Source organism: Paramisgurnus dabryanus, chromosome 12, assembly GCF_030506205.2.
Source record: "Paramisgurnus dabryanus chromosome 12, PD_genome_1.1, whole genome shotgun sequence".
Lineage (NCBI taxonomy): Eukaryota > Metazoa > Chordata > Actinopteri > Cypriniformes > Cobitidae > Paramisgurnus > Paramisgurnus dabryanus.
The window spans coordinates 21,156,752-21,172,785 of NC_133348.1; the positions used below are offsets into that span (position 1 = coordinate 21,156,752).

The window sequence follows — 16,034 nt, forward strand, 5'->3', positions numbered from 1 at the left end:
CGCAACTAGCCCCTACACTTCAGGTCAGCCTTCGCTACATAAAAAAAAAATTTGTGACAGTTACATTGGTATGTGAAATGTAGTTTGCCCAAATTACCAGCTATACACAAATACAGAAGTTTTCATTGAAATTAATATATTAGCATGAATTGAAATGTAAATGAATAACCATGGGTAAATACAAGTTTAAACCAAACTGAACTTAAAAGTTAATTAATTAGAAACTTCATGTGTATGTGAAACCAACTCTACAGCCAGCCAGCCAGCAAAGATACAAGGTCCAGTTAAAGTATTAGCATGAATCTAACTTAGGTAATTTCAAATAAAACAAAAAATTAAAACAATACAATTCATAAAAATGAAACAAACAATCAAACACTAATAATAATCTATGTGTATGAGAAAGTGTTCAGGATTGTCCTCAACAAGAAGTACTGCTTTCCAGTCTTTCTTTTCTTCTCAGCTCCTCTTTCCATAGATGTAAACATTACAGCAGCCCACTGTTATATAAAAGAAAACAGATGCAAATCAATAATTGTTATGAAGCAAAAGCCATATAGTAAAGTAATTAAAAGCATAATGATATACTTTAAAACAGACAGTTAGATAAACAATTAGAAGATGAACCTTTTAGGATGAACTGCTTCTTGTTTTCTTCCTCAAGTTGCTTTGGATGAAAATGTCTGCGCTGAATGTCTAAATAAAATGAAACATAGATTAGACCTTAAAGATGTACTTTTCATTTAGATACAAAGCAAATGAGATATGTTCTAAGCATGTACTTAAAATATATTATATTAGGAATATCCCTATTATTATTTACCAAGAAAATTAAGTTAAATCAATATAAATGAAAGAGAGAAGAACCATATACTGCACGTCTAAGGTCTTCACAATTGCTGTCATACTTTATCCACCTATGAGAAATTCAGCTTTGCAGATATAATTCTAAAGATTTGTCAAGTATTGATTTTGGAAGCAAACAAATTAACATTAAATTAAATGGTGGCCCTGATGTACTGTCACTAACCTGAATGTCACCTCCTCCTGTCCTGTCAGCATCATTGTCCCACCTCTTTACCTGAAGCAAACACAGCAGATGATTAACAGAAAATAATTTCACAGTATTCCATATTCAAAATATTTGTATTTTTACTATTTTCCTTTGTATTCAACAATGCAATTCGGGTAACTAAATTAATGTTAGGCTATGGTCAGTTCTTACTAACTTAATCAATGAAACCACTGTCCAGCCCCTCTGTATTTATCAGCTTTCACTGAAATCACAGAGCAATCTTTTGATATATAAACACAAAGATGCAAACATGGGCCAAAAATATTTAATTTACCTTAATGTGTCTATTGGAATAACACCCCACCATCCTTCTCTTGTCCCACTCCAGAGTCTTCATGTCTTGATGAAAACAGACCTGATACACTTTCACAAAAAAATAAAATTAAACATTACAGAAATACATTTTAAATATATATATATATATATATATATATATATATATATTTTAAATAAATGTTCTAACATCAGGAAGACCAGATAACCAAGTTCGATTACTTCATTATAATATGATCACAGTAACTCTTAACCTTATAGAAAACAGCTAATTTAATATCAATTTAAATGTCACACGGACAATATAACGCATTACATTAAACAGGAATCACGTTAACGTTTGCATCCCTTTAAACGTTTGTTAGACATTTAAACAAAAACATTCTTATGATTGGAAAAGTTTAAATATTTAAGTTCAGGTACTTACTAGTTAACTCTCATCCTGCTGCCTTTGAAATCCGTGTCCGTTATTATTGATTGACGCGGCGTAACTGCTTCTCCTGGCGGTAAACCCGCCTATTGGTTAATTTGATTGGCCGCCGCTCGGCTTGCGTTAACAGGAAGCTCGTCTTCTGTTATGTGATTGGCCAGTGACACTCGCCTTTTTTGATTTGATTGGCCATCTCAATAATTTCTGACAAGGTGTTCGACGTAATGCTGCGTTGGAGGAACTGACCAACGGATGACGTTAAAATACCGCGAGAGCGATTTGAAATCAGAATCCTGCCCATGATCATTCCAGTCGCTCTCGCAGTACTTTGATGTCATCCGCGTGTAGGTTCTTGTTGCACTGCATAAATAAACTGCGCATCCTTAACGTAACGCGAAGGTTAACTGACACAATGATTTGATATTTTTTAACACTTCGGCATGCAAAAGCACAGTGAAACATATCGTGTATTTCTACAGTATCTAACATCTGATTGTACACAATGATAGTTTTACTTAGTCATTGAAGTCAGAAATCTGCAGCAGGAATAAACTCCTGCTACAATGAAAATCACGCAAAACCAAGTTTAAATCGAATCGATCCATGATGCTTCTCAAAGTAACGTTATCAAACATTTTAAATTCAGAAAAAAATCTTCTGGAAGTTCAGGGTCATTTGAACAAAATAATCTTGACCCATGATCTGAAGGCACTTTTATGTGATTAAAATGTAGACAAACATGTCCAAATATATTAGCTTCTTTTAATACAAAACTAACATTTTATTTAATAAAGGTTGAATTAACATTAAGATTAAGATAGCCTGAAAATCCTTCAATTTGTATAATTATTTATTATAAATCACAGTATTTCAAATGTGGCTTACAATCACTAGACTGATCTGGACCACAATCACTACACTGATCTGGGCCACATACCTCCCACCCACAACTGGCCCAAATGTTATCTGCCATCATGGATCCAGTGCCATCATTGCCACACCTGGCCCATACTTGGCTGACATGTTGCATGCCGTTGCCGGCAGCACGCCAGCAGTGCCATCATGAGGCCACATTCGGGCCGAGTCCGTCTGCTATCTGGGAAGCTGTTCTGGGTCAGTATGTCTGACTTGAATTGTTTTGCCAAGTGTTAAGTGCAAATGCCGATATTGGATGATTCACTTTTGATGATGTAATAAAAAAAATCATATATTGACAACAAATCGGAATTGGGCATTAAGATCTTCTATAGATTGCGTTTTGTTACTACGTTGTTTTAGACGATAACGTGTTTGTCTTGTTGCGGCTACCATAACTTCACTGTACGTTTCAAAAGGGAGGGGTGAGATGTGGACTGAGCTGTTGGTTGCAGAGATGGGACCAAGTCACACATGTGCAAGTCTCAAGTAAGTCTTAAGTCTGAACCTTCAAGTCTCAAGTAAGTCCCAAGTATTTTTTTTCTTGGGCAAGTCAAGTCAAGTCGAGTCACAGGCTATGTCAAGTCAAGTCAAGTCAAGTCCTGTAGTAGGTCAAGTCAAGTCCAAGTCAAGTCATGTCACCTTATTATTGTAATTTTACCTGCAGAATCTGATCTTAATAAAGATATATAGAATATTAAGATATAAAGAAATACTGTTCAGTAAAAACATCATGGAATCAAACAAAATTGTAATCTCTTCCGTTCGCGTGCCTACATTTGAAAAAACTAACTTGAGCGCGCAAAAGACGTGATATGTGAACTGGCCCTAACATTGTAGAATCCAGTAATTTCTCTCTGTGTGTGTTCAGGTGGCAAACTTAGACACAGTAGCCAAGTCTTGTACCGCTCAGATCACAGGAAGTATTTTTTTTTTAAATAAATCAAAATAATTTTGGCCACCATTTGTCCCCAACACGGTATGATGAATTAATGGCTACTTTAGCTATTATTACATTAGCTAACTAACAACTAACCTTCAAATGACGGACGAAATTAGAGGTTGTCGTCTGGCTGTCCGTGATTTTAATGTTGCATGTCTTGCAACGCACTGTTTGTCTTTTGCCATCGTGTTGAAGCTGAAAGCGATGACCCCCGCTACCCCTCCGGCTGACATGTTGATATCTGTTCTAAGTGAGCGTGGTGTGCGTAAAGTACGAGAGGGCATAACTGATGATAGTGTCGTGATTCAGTCATGACAACGCCATTCTCAGCCTGCGCTCCAGCTGGGTCAACTTCATTTTTTTAAATAGTTTATATATTTTATATTCAAACTGAAAACATGATGTGATTAACACTCAAGTCATTCAAGTCATCGTGTCTCAAGTCAAGTCAAGTCAAGTCCCGAGTCTTTAACTTCCAAGTCCGAGTCAGGTCTCAAGTATTTATTTTTTGTCAAGTCAAGTCACAAGTCACAAAAATAGCGACTCAAGTCGATTTGAGTCCAAGTCACCAAGTCACAAGTCCCCATGTCTGGTTGGTTGCAATTCACAGTCTCACTGCTAGATGGCACTAATGCCGAGTTCAGACTGCATGTTTTTCAAACTAGTCGGGTCACAGTGTCACGACACGGAGGTGAAGTGAGGACACAAATGCTGAGTTCGGAAAATAAATAACATTTAATGATAAAACTGAAATAATAACATGAGGAGGTAACAGGTAACAGGTAACAAAACACAGGAACATCCAAAACAGGGAACAGACATGGTTGCAATGACACTGATCCGGCCATGAGTGTGACACAAACACTGGTATAAATACACAAAGACTAATGACACACAGGTGGAATGAATGATGTGATAATTAACAAGTGTCCAGGTGATGACAATGTAGAACAGACACAAAACACCGTGACATAACCCCTCCCTCTACGAGTGGCTACCAGACACTCACATAAACACAAAACAAAAACAAAGACTGGTAGCGAGAGTCCAAGGGAGGGGTGGAGGGCTTGGGGACCCTGGCGAAGGCGGCAGCCGCCAGGATGAGACCAACAGGAACGGTTGGCCGGACTGCGCCAGGAGAACCGGAGCGATCGCTCCGAGAACCGAGGCAGACGAATTACCCCCCTCCTGGGAATCGTCGACAATCAGCTGCCCCCGGAAGTCATCTCCCATCCCCTCGCGGAAACGGAGACCCTCTCTCGGTAGCCACCCCGGGGAAATGATCGGGCGTGGTCCGTTCCGGATCCCCCTACGAGCGGGACGGTGGTCCTCCGAGGGACCATCGACGACGACTCAACCGTTGGGGGACCGCCTGGGCCGATCCTCCTCCCGCATGCTCGCAGGAGCGACCGATCGCTCACGGTGGTCCCCAAGAGACATCGGGGCTGATGGAGAATGAACCCCGATGTCACTACTCCCCCTCGACGAAACTCCTGGGGGAGCCGCCCTCCGTGAACCTGCTGCGTCCAGTTTGGCCGGATTATTCTGTCATGACTGGGTAGGAGTGACAGGACGCAAACGCAAAGTTCAAAATAAATAACATTTAATAATAAAAACATGAGGGCTGACATGGTGAATACAGGAACACAGGAAAACAGGAACATCCAACACAGGGAACAGACAGGGTTGTAATGACAATAATCCGGCAACCGGTGTGACAGAAACAAGGCATATAAATACTAAGACAATTAAACACAAGACAGGTGTAGTGTATTGGCGTAATGAGTCAATGAGTGTCCAGGTGAGACGGATCAGTGCAATACACAAAACATGACACGGACTAGCCGTGACACACAGATCTTTCACACTGCGTGACTATCTGGGGTAGTGTTCAGTCGCTGCTGTTTTCAGAATGCATGATGGATTGGTGACAGGGGGTTTGCATGACTTTACCATAAGAAGAATTGCTGACAACTTTGTCCTGGTCCGCAAACTACGTCTCACAACCAAACGCACACGAGAAGTGACGCGGAGGAAACAGCGACCGGAGTTCCCACGTGAGACTGGGATTATTATTAAAAATGGTAGCCCACAAGAAGCTTACCATACAAATTGCATGTGTGCTCATTTGCAGCAGAAAGAAGTAGAAATAAAGATTATGAAGGAGGAAATGGTTGGGTAGACTCCTCCCCAAACATCCAGCTGCCCTGTATGGTGCTCTCTCATTGGCTGTAGGTCATCACCAATGTTATTTTCAGTTAAAACACATTTCACATGACATGCCGACAGGTTCAGATATGTAGCATGCCAGATATCTGACGGGTGTCGGCGATTCTCACGTTTTGATCAATCACACTGTGTGAGTGTCATTTGCGTGCATATATGCATCGATTTTGGGCATTTGTTTGCGATTTCTCATAACCTGTCTTCGAGTCAAAATCAGGGCTAAAATCATGAACTCAGCATTAAAGTCCCACAATGCACCTTTAATAAAGCCAACTGTGTTATGTATGGAAAATTTCATATTTAAATTACATTTGAATAAAGCACAACTTCAAAATAATCAACATTTTTTTTGGCTGCCTGGATTTTAATTAACTCTCACTTTAACAATGTACAGTACAATGTGCAATGTGCAGCATAAGCGTGTGACACTATGTCTGAGCAAATGTAAACTCTGAAATATTAGTGATAAAATTACCCAAATTAAAATGTTACGGCACACTGATTTACTTCACACAATAAAACGAAAATTCCATTCAATAAGTTTAAATAGATTTTATAAACATAAAGCATAGTATTGCATATCACATCATTAAGTAAGTTATCACATACTTTACTTGCAATAGTTTACTTAAAACATTACTGTCTTAATGTTCACCCCATCACCACTCGTGAGTCGTTGCGGGGTGAGAGGTCATCGTTGTTACAGACAGAGAAAGGAGACGTAACAGCATGTTAATACTTCCCCAGCACCTGCACAAACAGATCACATCTACAGTAAACAAACACCACATATAAGTACATAAACATCAGCGAACATGCTACAAGTGAAGACGCATCTAACACGTGTTTATTACAGTCAGTCATTAGCAAGAGATCAAAGACTTGCAAACTAGGAATTAAGGCTTGACTTTACTTAGGGATGTGTAAGTGTGAATCTATGAACAGGTGATAAAGGTGTTCTGTGTTAGCTCATGTCATCATTGTTTGCTTAAAGATATCCCGTATCTGCTTGTGGCAGAAGGATATGGTCGATCCGACACGTCTGTTAAAGTGTTCACTATCGTGTGAATGAGAGAGAGAGTGAGTGTTGTGTATGAATCTGTGCTGACAGATCCACACACCGCTCATTCACCAAGTGAGGTAAACACCCCATTAATCTTTGGTTGTCAGGGTAATGACCCCTCTGACCCCCCCAAGCCGTTGCCGAGTAGTCCCACATGGGTGTAATTGAACATCGGCCCGCTGCCACAGGATGAGAGTTGAACTCTGGGTAAAATAGCCATTAGCCAATTACAGCCTCAAAACATCTACAAGTAGGCGATAAAGGCTTCAGTTACAAATGCGATTGAGCTTAATTGGAAGGAAATAGCAGCGACAAACTAGCAATTTATAAATGATTGGTAGACACAGTTAGCATTTGTGCCCAATTATAAGACACTGTAAACCCTTTATGAATCAAATTATGTATGAAATTACCTTTCATAGTGTTTTCACAGAGATTTCTGTGTTTGTGCACATACAACTTTTAAATTTTTTTAGCTGGTTTTATGTGGGAAAATAAATCTGTGTTTATTTTATTCATAATGAATTTGAGTCACCAAATCTCTCAGGTAATGTGAGTTTGCAAATACAGTAACTTGTTTTATAGTCTCCCAGTTGTCCTTTAAAGGTATGTGCTAAAAAACGTCCCACCTAAAAGGGGGGGTTCAATGGTGTTTCAAGCATTCTGACTTATTAACAGAGTTATAGAGTTGTTTCCTCATGCTAAACGTATGCAAAGTGTCAAAAAAGCAATTGGAGTATTTCTGTGCCGAATGCACTTCGCCAGGGTTCGTACAAGTTTCTGAAAGTTTTTTTCGATTACAGGTCCAACTGACGTTTCAGGGGTTTTCTATACGTATCACTTTTTTTATATGGGCACTTCCTCCAGAAAACTCCGCCCACTCGTCAATCAGCGGGAGACGCTAGAGCTTGCAAACTTCTTATCACGCCACTCAGCTTTGTTTAATTTCAAAACTCAACAATGGCACGAAAGATGAAGTGTGTTTTTGGATGTAAGGAGAAGAAATCCAGCCTTATGAAAACAATGGATATAGTTTATTATCCGGGATAGCAGCGGCGTTTTGCGTGTGTGTTTGATGCGGTGGATTTTCCCAACCGGGTCATGACATGTTGCATATGGTAAGTAAGACTTCTGTCTTATGTTGGAAATAGTCGCGTGCATATTATATAAATGACACGAACATGTAGTGAATCATAAGTTAAAACAGTGTTGTATAGTGTTGAATGACTCGTACTCGCTCCTCCCGCGGTATAACTCCTCCTTCATTTTTTCGTACGTTATCGGAAAGATTCAGTAAAGCTAATCTTTCTTTTATAAATCTGATTAAACTAAAGACTCTTCGGAGATATAAAGGATGTCATACTACTCTATGTACTCCAGATTAACATTAGAAATGCAGAAACAGTGTGTGTTACGCAGACCCGGCGCCAGACACAAATTCACGGCCGGGCATTTAATTTTTTCAGGGGGGGCACACATGAGATTAACCTCACTGCAATGCATAATATTATTTATTATGAATTAAATGGGAAAAAAGCGAGGAAGAAATCACATACCTCTCCATTAACGCAATACAACGGAGAAGTCGTAAAGATTGGACCTAGCCTACTGAAGCAGTCTAAACGCAAATAGAACATGTCGCGCAGGGCTCGACATCAACGCTTGTCTGCTTAATGTCAGAGACAAGTGGATTTTTTAAAAGGCCAAGTGAAAGAGAATTTTACTTGCTCGACCGAAGAAGTAGCTTATAAAAACGCCAATAACAATCACCAAAACACGATAATGATTCTGCATCATTGCAGTGCATAATGTAATAACGCAAAGTTAAACAAACAGGCGCAGCAAACACAAAGTGAGTTAACAAAGTGTGTTAAACATACTGCGGTAAAAATGTGGAGTTTTTAATAACATGATACAGTTAAGCAGCATCACATCACGGTTGAAAATGTGACATTTAATGACAGTTCACTAAACAAGTAATTAATATTAAGCCACTTACATTTTAGACGCAACGTTGACTGTTTTGTTGTTTCAGCAGCGAAAATTGTTGAAAGATAACAGCAGAACCGCAGCAGCACCCCTCAATCGTGTCTTAACTTTAAGCGGGGGTGCTTAGCAAACAACCAAACATTTCCGCGCTCACTATTGACAAACCAATAAAATACGTTTAAAATATATATTTTTTTAAATCAGACCAAACACATTTTTTTTTTTATTCAGGAGTTATATATGTACAAAACAATAACTTTTAATTAATAACAGTGGCCTATTGATAAAAACATGAAGCTGGTGAACAGGTGAAGGGAGACCTTAGGCTCGTCCAGGGCGGGCACTGGTGACTCACAGGGCGGGCCCGGCCCCCTAAAGCCCGCCCATGGCGCCGGGACTGGTGTTACGTGAGCTTTAATCTAACAAATACTCTTTAGGGGTTGTCCTCAAAGGCAAAAGTGGTTAGTAAATAAAAGAAACAAAGCTTTTTCTATTCTTTTTTGGAGTAAGATTGGCACTTGGATTTGAGAAGGTCCTCAGTCATTACAAATAATAGAAATCCTAATTTGGGATACGCTCCAAATACAAAAGCTGTCACTGGGGCAGTACCCTTTCAAAAAGTACACATTTATATGTAAAGGGTGCTTATTAGTACCTCAAAGTTACATCCCAGTGCCAGCTTTTGTACCTTTTCCTGACAGTGTAGTCCAAATGTGTCTGCATGCATATGGTATTTTACACTTTCCTTTTTAACGTCTCTCTCGTGTATTAGTAAAACATCTCGGAGCTTGTCAGTTATAAGCAATGACTTTACCATACTCTTCAGCCCCCTGTCTCCAAACCAGGACAGTGGACTGCCAGAACATTCATTTAGTTGAAGCCTATTCTGTGCTCAGCATTCCAAACACCGAGCAGGCCGAATCCGAATGAATCACAGATCTTACACATCTCTCTGAGGGATACGGGAATGGCTGTTAGGCCAACGTTTCGCAAACATGCTGGGCGGTTCAACTACTTTTGGATTATTTGGAAGCTGTGTGGGGGAATAGAGATGGTCCCTCATGAATTATGTCATATGCGGTTCCGTTCAGCAGGATGTGGGATGATGGGTGTTCCAGCTTGACTCTTATGGGTGCTGCATGAATGATGGGCCCGTCAGCCTGTCTCTGTGTTTACGCTGTTTCGACCTCCGACCCCTGAGGGTCGGGGTAAGGTTCGTTTATGGAGCATCGAGATGGACGCTGACCATGAGGACAGAGAGTGTTTTTAGAGACAACTGACAGACCAACCAGAGACGAGAGATGATTTGCATGACAAGTAAATGCATAAAGCTACATGTAATGACAAATACGAGGTTCTATTATAAGAACATAAGATGGTAAATAGATAGAAGTTTGAAAGGAGAATGCCAGAATAACACTGCATTTCGACCAAAATTTCAGTGGCCCTGGAACAATTAAAGGTATTCTGGCAAGTTTTGCTTGTTTGGTACTAAAGTTGCAGGTTAGGCTCAAGGCAGGAAGTGCTGATCATAAATCAGTTGGATATCACAGACTAGAGTCGGTTATAGTCTTAGTTCAGGCCAGCCAACAACCTAGACCCCCCAGTATGGAGATCAGGCACAGATCACATTTCATCTCAACCAGACCAACACTGAGAGAGAGGCAGAGAAAAAAAAATATTAAGTGGAAATGTTAAATACAGACTACTATAGACAAAATTTTGGCCTAAAAAAAGACTACAGGATTTTTTTAAAGATTTAAAAGCACTGTGAGGTAAACAAGCAGAAGGCAGAAAACAAGTTCTAAGAACCGTAAGGGGGAAGTATGAATGGAAAATCAAGTGCGACCAGAAATAGGACAAAGACAATAAATTAGTCAGCGGAAAAACAGGAAGAGCATTATAGAAATTAAGATTGAGATAAACGGTACACAGGAAGTTTTCACAAAAAAACAAACAGCAAATCACCAAATTGGCTTTCCTCCCTCAGTATTTTTCTTCATCTGTCAGAATTAAAAAGATTTCTGCATTGTCCACAATGTTGGCTCAAACGTTAAAGCTGACAGTTAGTTTTTCAAAAATTAGGACTGAAGAATTATAGAAAATATGTGTAAAGGAGAGAGAGATAGTGTGTGTGCGTGCGTGTGTGTGTGCGCATGTTACTGAGCAGTCTTCTCTTATCTTCTCTGTTGGATGTGTTGTTTGTAGCTGTTGTACGTCACCCGTCCCTGGCACTTCAGACCAGACCATCTCTCACGGTCTCCTTGTCTCTCACAGCCACCAGACGGCTGTGAGAAGAGTTGCAATGAGCTGTCTTTGTTCTAATGAATAGTGCTGCTATCCTGAATGACCTGTCAGATGTAAGCAGGGCCGCTGCTGGCCAAATGGGTGCGCGTCATCTGCTTACTCACTGCAAAATGCTGTATATAATGTCATATAGTTTGTTTACATATTGTTGTGATCCATATTTATACTAATTGAAACTTTTTATTTTCTGAGCAACCAAGATGGTGCCCCCCGTGGGAGTTGGTGCCCTACGCAAACTGCGTACAGGGAGCGGCGGTACTGGCACCAAGTGAGAAGTAAATGCTTGTTCAAAGGTAAAGTTTTAAATGGCGTGCAGAAATGTATCTTTAGGAGACAGACAACAGAGAGACGTGGCTATCAGGGAATAGTGAGACATTGTGGACTTATCTATGACTCTGTAAAGAGAGAGAGAGAGGAGAGGGGGAGATAGAGAGTGTAAAATCCCAAAGGGTTTCTATGGTCAAGCAGATAATAGAGATGCACATGCATCTTCTGCATGTATGAGCATGTATGCGTACTGTGTCTGTATTACGTTTTCATAGTTCAACAGGTTTGAAGTTCTCAGTTTTAAGTTTGAAAGACTTTTATAAGAATATTGATTTTCATCTTGAAGGAAGACTTTGATATTTAAGGAAGCACAGTATGTGTGACATTGTCCAAATCTCTTCTGGAGCTCTTGAAGAAGACCATTTGGGAAATAAGAAACAGTTTTAAGGGCAAAGTGTGTCATTTTTATCCTCTAGCAGTACCAAACATATAGCAAAAATAATAATGCATAGAATTTGATGAATAAGAATGCTAACAGATACTTCAGGATCTCTGCAGGCCGATTGGTCTTTTCCCATTAAGTTAAGACATGAGAATGCATTACCATGATTAACTGAAATATACCAAGGAAACGATTTCTGTAACACTGTATTGAATTAAGTTAATTCAACATCAGAGTCCATCTGCAAGCCCCCACAGAAACTGTGTGCATGCCAGCTCCTAACATGAGATTTCCATGTCTGTTCTCAATTACGCCATTATTTGTATCCCCTGTGACTAAAGACTACGTCAGGGCTAGCTTCAAAAAACAGCCACAGGAACACCATTAAACTTTCATTTGCGGTTGGCTCTTTATTTGAAGTTAAGGAGTTGTGAGCGAAAGAAGGTATTTACAAAGAAATAATTTTGCATTGTTGGTTAGAAGTTGCACGTCAGATCACCGGAAGTTCCTCTCAGCGGGAGCTCACGTGGCTCAGTTTTCTACACATTAATGCAAATAGTTCATTACAAAGCTTACGTTGGGGGTTTTGTGCAGTGTGGTTCAAAGTATGCTGCACTAGGAAAAACGTCCTAATTCAAGAGTATCATATTTTTGGAGATACTTCGCGATGCCCTGCAGAAACAAAGGTATATTATATACAATGCGCATTCATTAGTGGGAAAATGAATGAGGATTGTTTGACGCGACAAAAGCATCATTGTGAGAGCAGCAGGTCGTCTCTATATATAAGTTACTTCCTCCGCGGTTCATCTTTCAAAATCTGAAATATAAACCTCACAATAGCTTAACTTAACAAACTGTTATGTGTTAAATACTCGTGTAATGTCGTAGAGACTATGTTATAAAATGCATATCTAAAAGAAAACGATGTTAATCAAAATTGAAAGCAGGGACTATGTGAAAATTCACATACAATTGTTTTGCGAATATAAATTGATATTAAAAACGGCTTATCTGCTTATTGCTTACCACAACTCCATCTATTGACAGCATTTATTCCTCATATAAACCGATAGGGGGCAGTCTGTCCCATACAATAAACTGCACTGAAACTTTACTACAGCACAAACTGAACCAAATTCATTCCCTGCACTTTAGTATTAGATAAAAGCTGTATCAAATTTATAGAGAAATAAAAAGGATATTATCAAAATTTCAGTCTATCTTAAAAATAAAATAAAAGCCCCCTAACATATCTTATTTTTTTAAGGAGTTTTGTCTTTAGTTGTTTTCTGAAATAAAAATGTTTTTGAGGTAATACTTCATGGACTTTGTAGGAGTAGCTAAGTAAGACAGAGATATAACTGCAGATGTATCTTTCCCCCCTCTCTCGTTCTCCTTAAAATCTTCACCTTCCTCTCTCTTCATCATTACAGTGTATCAAGAAGCTTTCTATCCAGTCTAAAGTGATCTGATGTTGTTAAAGTATGTTCCCAGTTTGTTTGGGAAGAAAAACATTGCATGCTTCCCAGTAAAAGTCTTTCTTCAACAGAGCAATACGGCTAAATTGATCTTTGTCCTAGATTAATTCTCTTTTCACGAATATGTTTTCTGTCTCTGGGTGTGAGAACGGATAGATAACTGGGAAGCCATCTATTTACAGTGTAGTCTTGTTGTAATTACACAAACAAGCCTCTAATTTCAACATAATAGTTGCCTTTACTATACAAACCCTATACAGCATGTAGCCTATTGCTAGTCAATGTATTTTATAATTTACTCAAGAAAGAGCCTATTTTCTCCAAAACTTTTTTTTTTTTCATTTTATTGCCAGGGTAAAAACAGGAAAATAGAACAGTCCAGAAAATGTGTTTCACATGTTGCATTTGTATGGTCTGCTGATATATTCTGGAAAAGGCAGGGTAGATTTGACATTTGTTTGGGTGAGACGGCAAAAGCCAAAGAGACTAACCCCAGAAACACACAAACACACACACACGCATGCTTCAGAAGATTACGAGCACTAATCTCACTTTATGGCACGCTGCCTTAGGTCGAACACTCACACATTTACTTTCTCTCTGATCTCTTAGTCTCTCTCTCTCTCCCTCTCTCTCTCCCTCTCCCTCTCAAAGTTGGCCAGGCATCAGATCGCTGTCAGTTCAACTGTAGAGAGTAAATGAGTTCAAGATGAGATTTCTGTGTTTGTAATACGAGTGGGCATACACACACTTTTAGAAAGACTATGACAATTACACTCTATGCTTTTGTGTTATACAGTGCCTCCAAAAAAGCTTTTGATGTAATCAAGTATAGTCTTTGCATAAGCTACAATAATATATAAGCAATTACAGAATGATTTACAGAAAATGCTAAATCAAAACGTTTTTTAAATTATGTAGAGTTTACAATGAAAGAGTTTTTAGACACTAGTGGCAAGATGTTTGTGCAACATGTCTTTGGTTATTGTGATCTAAACCTCTTTCCACTTGGATATTAAATAAACTTGACAAAACCCAACCTGTTTAAATATAATGCAGAGTTCATTTTAAAACTGGCTTTGAAATCATCAAAAATCATAAATTGTTGTATGTAACGTAATGACATTGATATAATAATATTTGTGACATAAGTGGCGTGTGTTGTGTGACCCTGGGCCACAAAACCAGTCTAAAAAACAGTCTAAAGTAGCACAGGTATATTTGTACACTGAAAAGTGAAAACCCAACATTTTTGGTGTAAAACATAGATTAATCCTCATAATTTGTAGTAATATTAACATTTATTGAGAATTAGATTTTCCTAAGTGAAATGGTGATAAATACACAATTAATTCATGTACAAAATGAACTGTGTGTAGTCACTGCACATAATCCTAAAATAATTTTCGATAAAATTATTTATAAATTAGCGCGTTTAAGTAAAAAATCTGAGTTAATTTTACTTAAGCGTATAAAATCCATAAGTAAAATTAACTTAAATTTATTTGCACATGTAGGATAATTAATACACAATCCTTTGCGCCTGAATATTTTGATTTTTTTTATTCACAGAATAAGAACTTATAGGACTTTAACTACTTACATTTTTGTTAATAAAATGTCATAAAGGTTTAAGCTCTTATATTATTGATGTTATGTTGTTGTAAATGATAATTTTGTGAAGTCACCATTCAGGTAATCAGTGTTTCTTTACATGAACCCTGTTCAGAACATTTTATTGCATTCCCTCCACAGTACTGACAATGCATGTCAAAAACACAGTTTTGGGTGCATTTCTGTGGAGAATCAAGTTTAATCAATGACTCATGAGTCAAGAAATTTGTGTTTTTATGCCATTTATAACACTATGAGTAACTAAGTCCATACAACTATGTTACAGAAAATAACAAACTGTAATATACCATCAGTAAATAAGATTTATTTAATATTTTTAGGACAGCAATGCTTCAATATTCTAAAAAGTAATAGACTTTACCTAAACGAATAAAATAAATCTAACTTCTAAAATATAAATAATTAAGTGACTCTTTCTTATTTATTTAATTAATTTTTTATGCATTATTAAGTAGATTTTATTTGGTTTATTTTAGTAGGTCAGTTGTACTTTAAAAAAGCAGTATATTTTACTTAAAAAGTTCATGCAAATTGGTACAAGGATTTTTTTCACTGTAAAAAAATTCTGTAGAAATTACAGTATTGCTGGCAGCTGGTTGCCAGTAACTTACATTAGATTTTACCTTTATGTTATTTACTGGCAACAGTTTGTTAAATTAACATCACAGTAAGTTACTGGCAACCAGCTGCATAATTACAGCTAATTTTTTACAGTGTAAATTTTACAAGAAGTTTTTTTAATGTAGCATAGACTGTGATTAGTAGCAATATCCAAAAATATAGTATTTCAAAAAGTCAAAATTATAATTTTTCTTTATGCAAAAAAATATTTGTGTAAAGATCATGTTCCGTTAAGATATTTTGTAAATTTCCTACCGTAAATATATCAAAACATTTTATTTTTGTGAGTGGATGCAGTGCTTAAGACTTTAACTGAAGAACTTTAAATGTGATTTCCTTAATATTTAGGGTTTTTTTAGATTCCAGA

The 16,034-nt window shown here is 38.0% G+C and overlaps 1 long non-coding RNA gene across 1 annotated transcript; it reads right to left on the reverse strand.

Annotated features, from left to right (window-relative positions):
• Positions 1–408: 408 nt before the first annotated feature.
• Positions 409–1,809, reverse strand: LOC135738662 (uncharacterized). Its single transcript, XR_010528742.2, has 5 exons — positions 1,776–1,809; positions 1,350–1,438; positions 1,031–1,081; positions 628–696; positions 409–500 (listed from the first exon to the last, which is right to left on the reverse strand). It is a non-coding gene; the product is annotated as an uncharacterized lncRNA (long non-coding RNA).
• Positions 1,810–16,034: the final 14,225 nt, after the last annotated feature.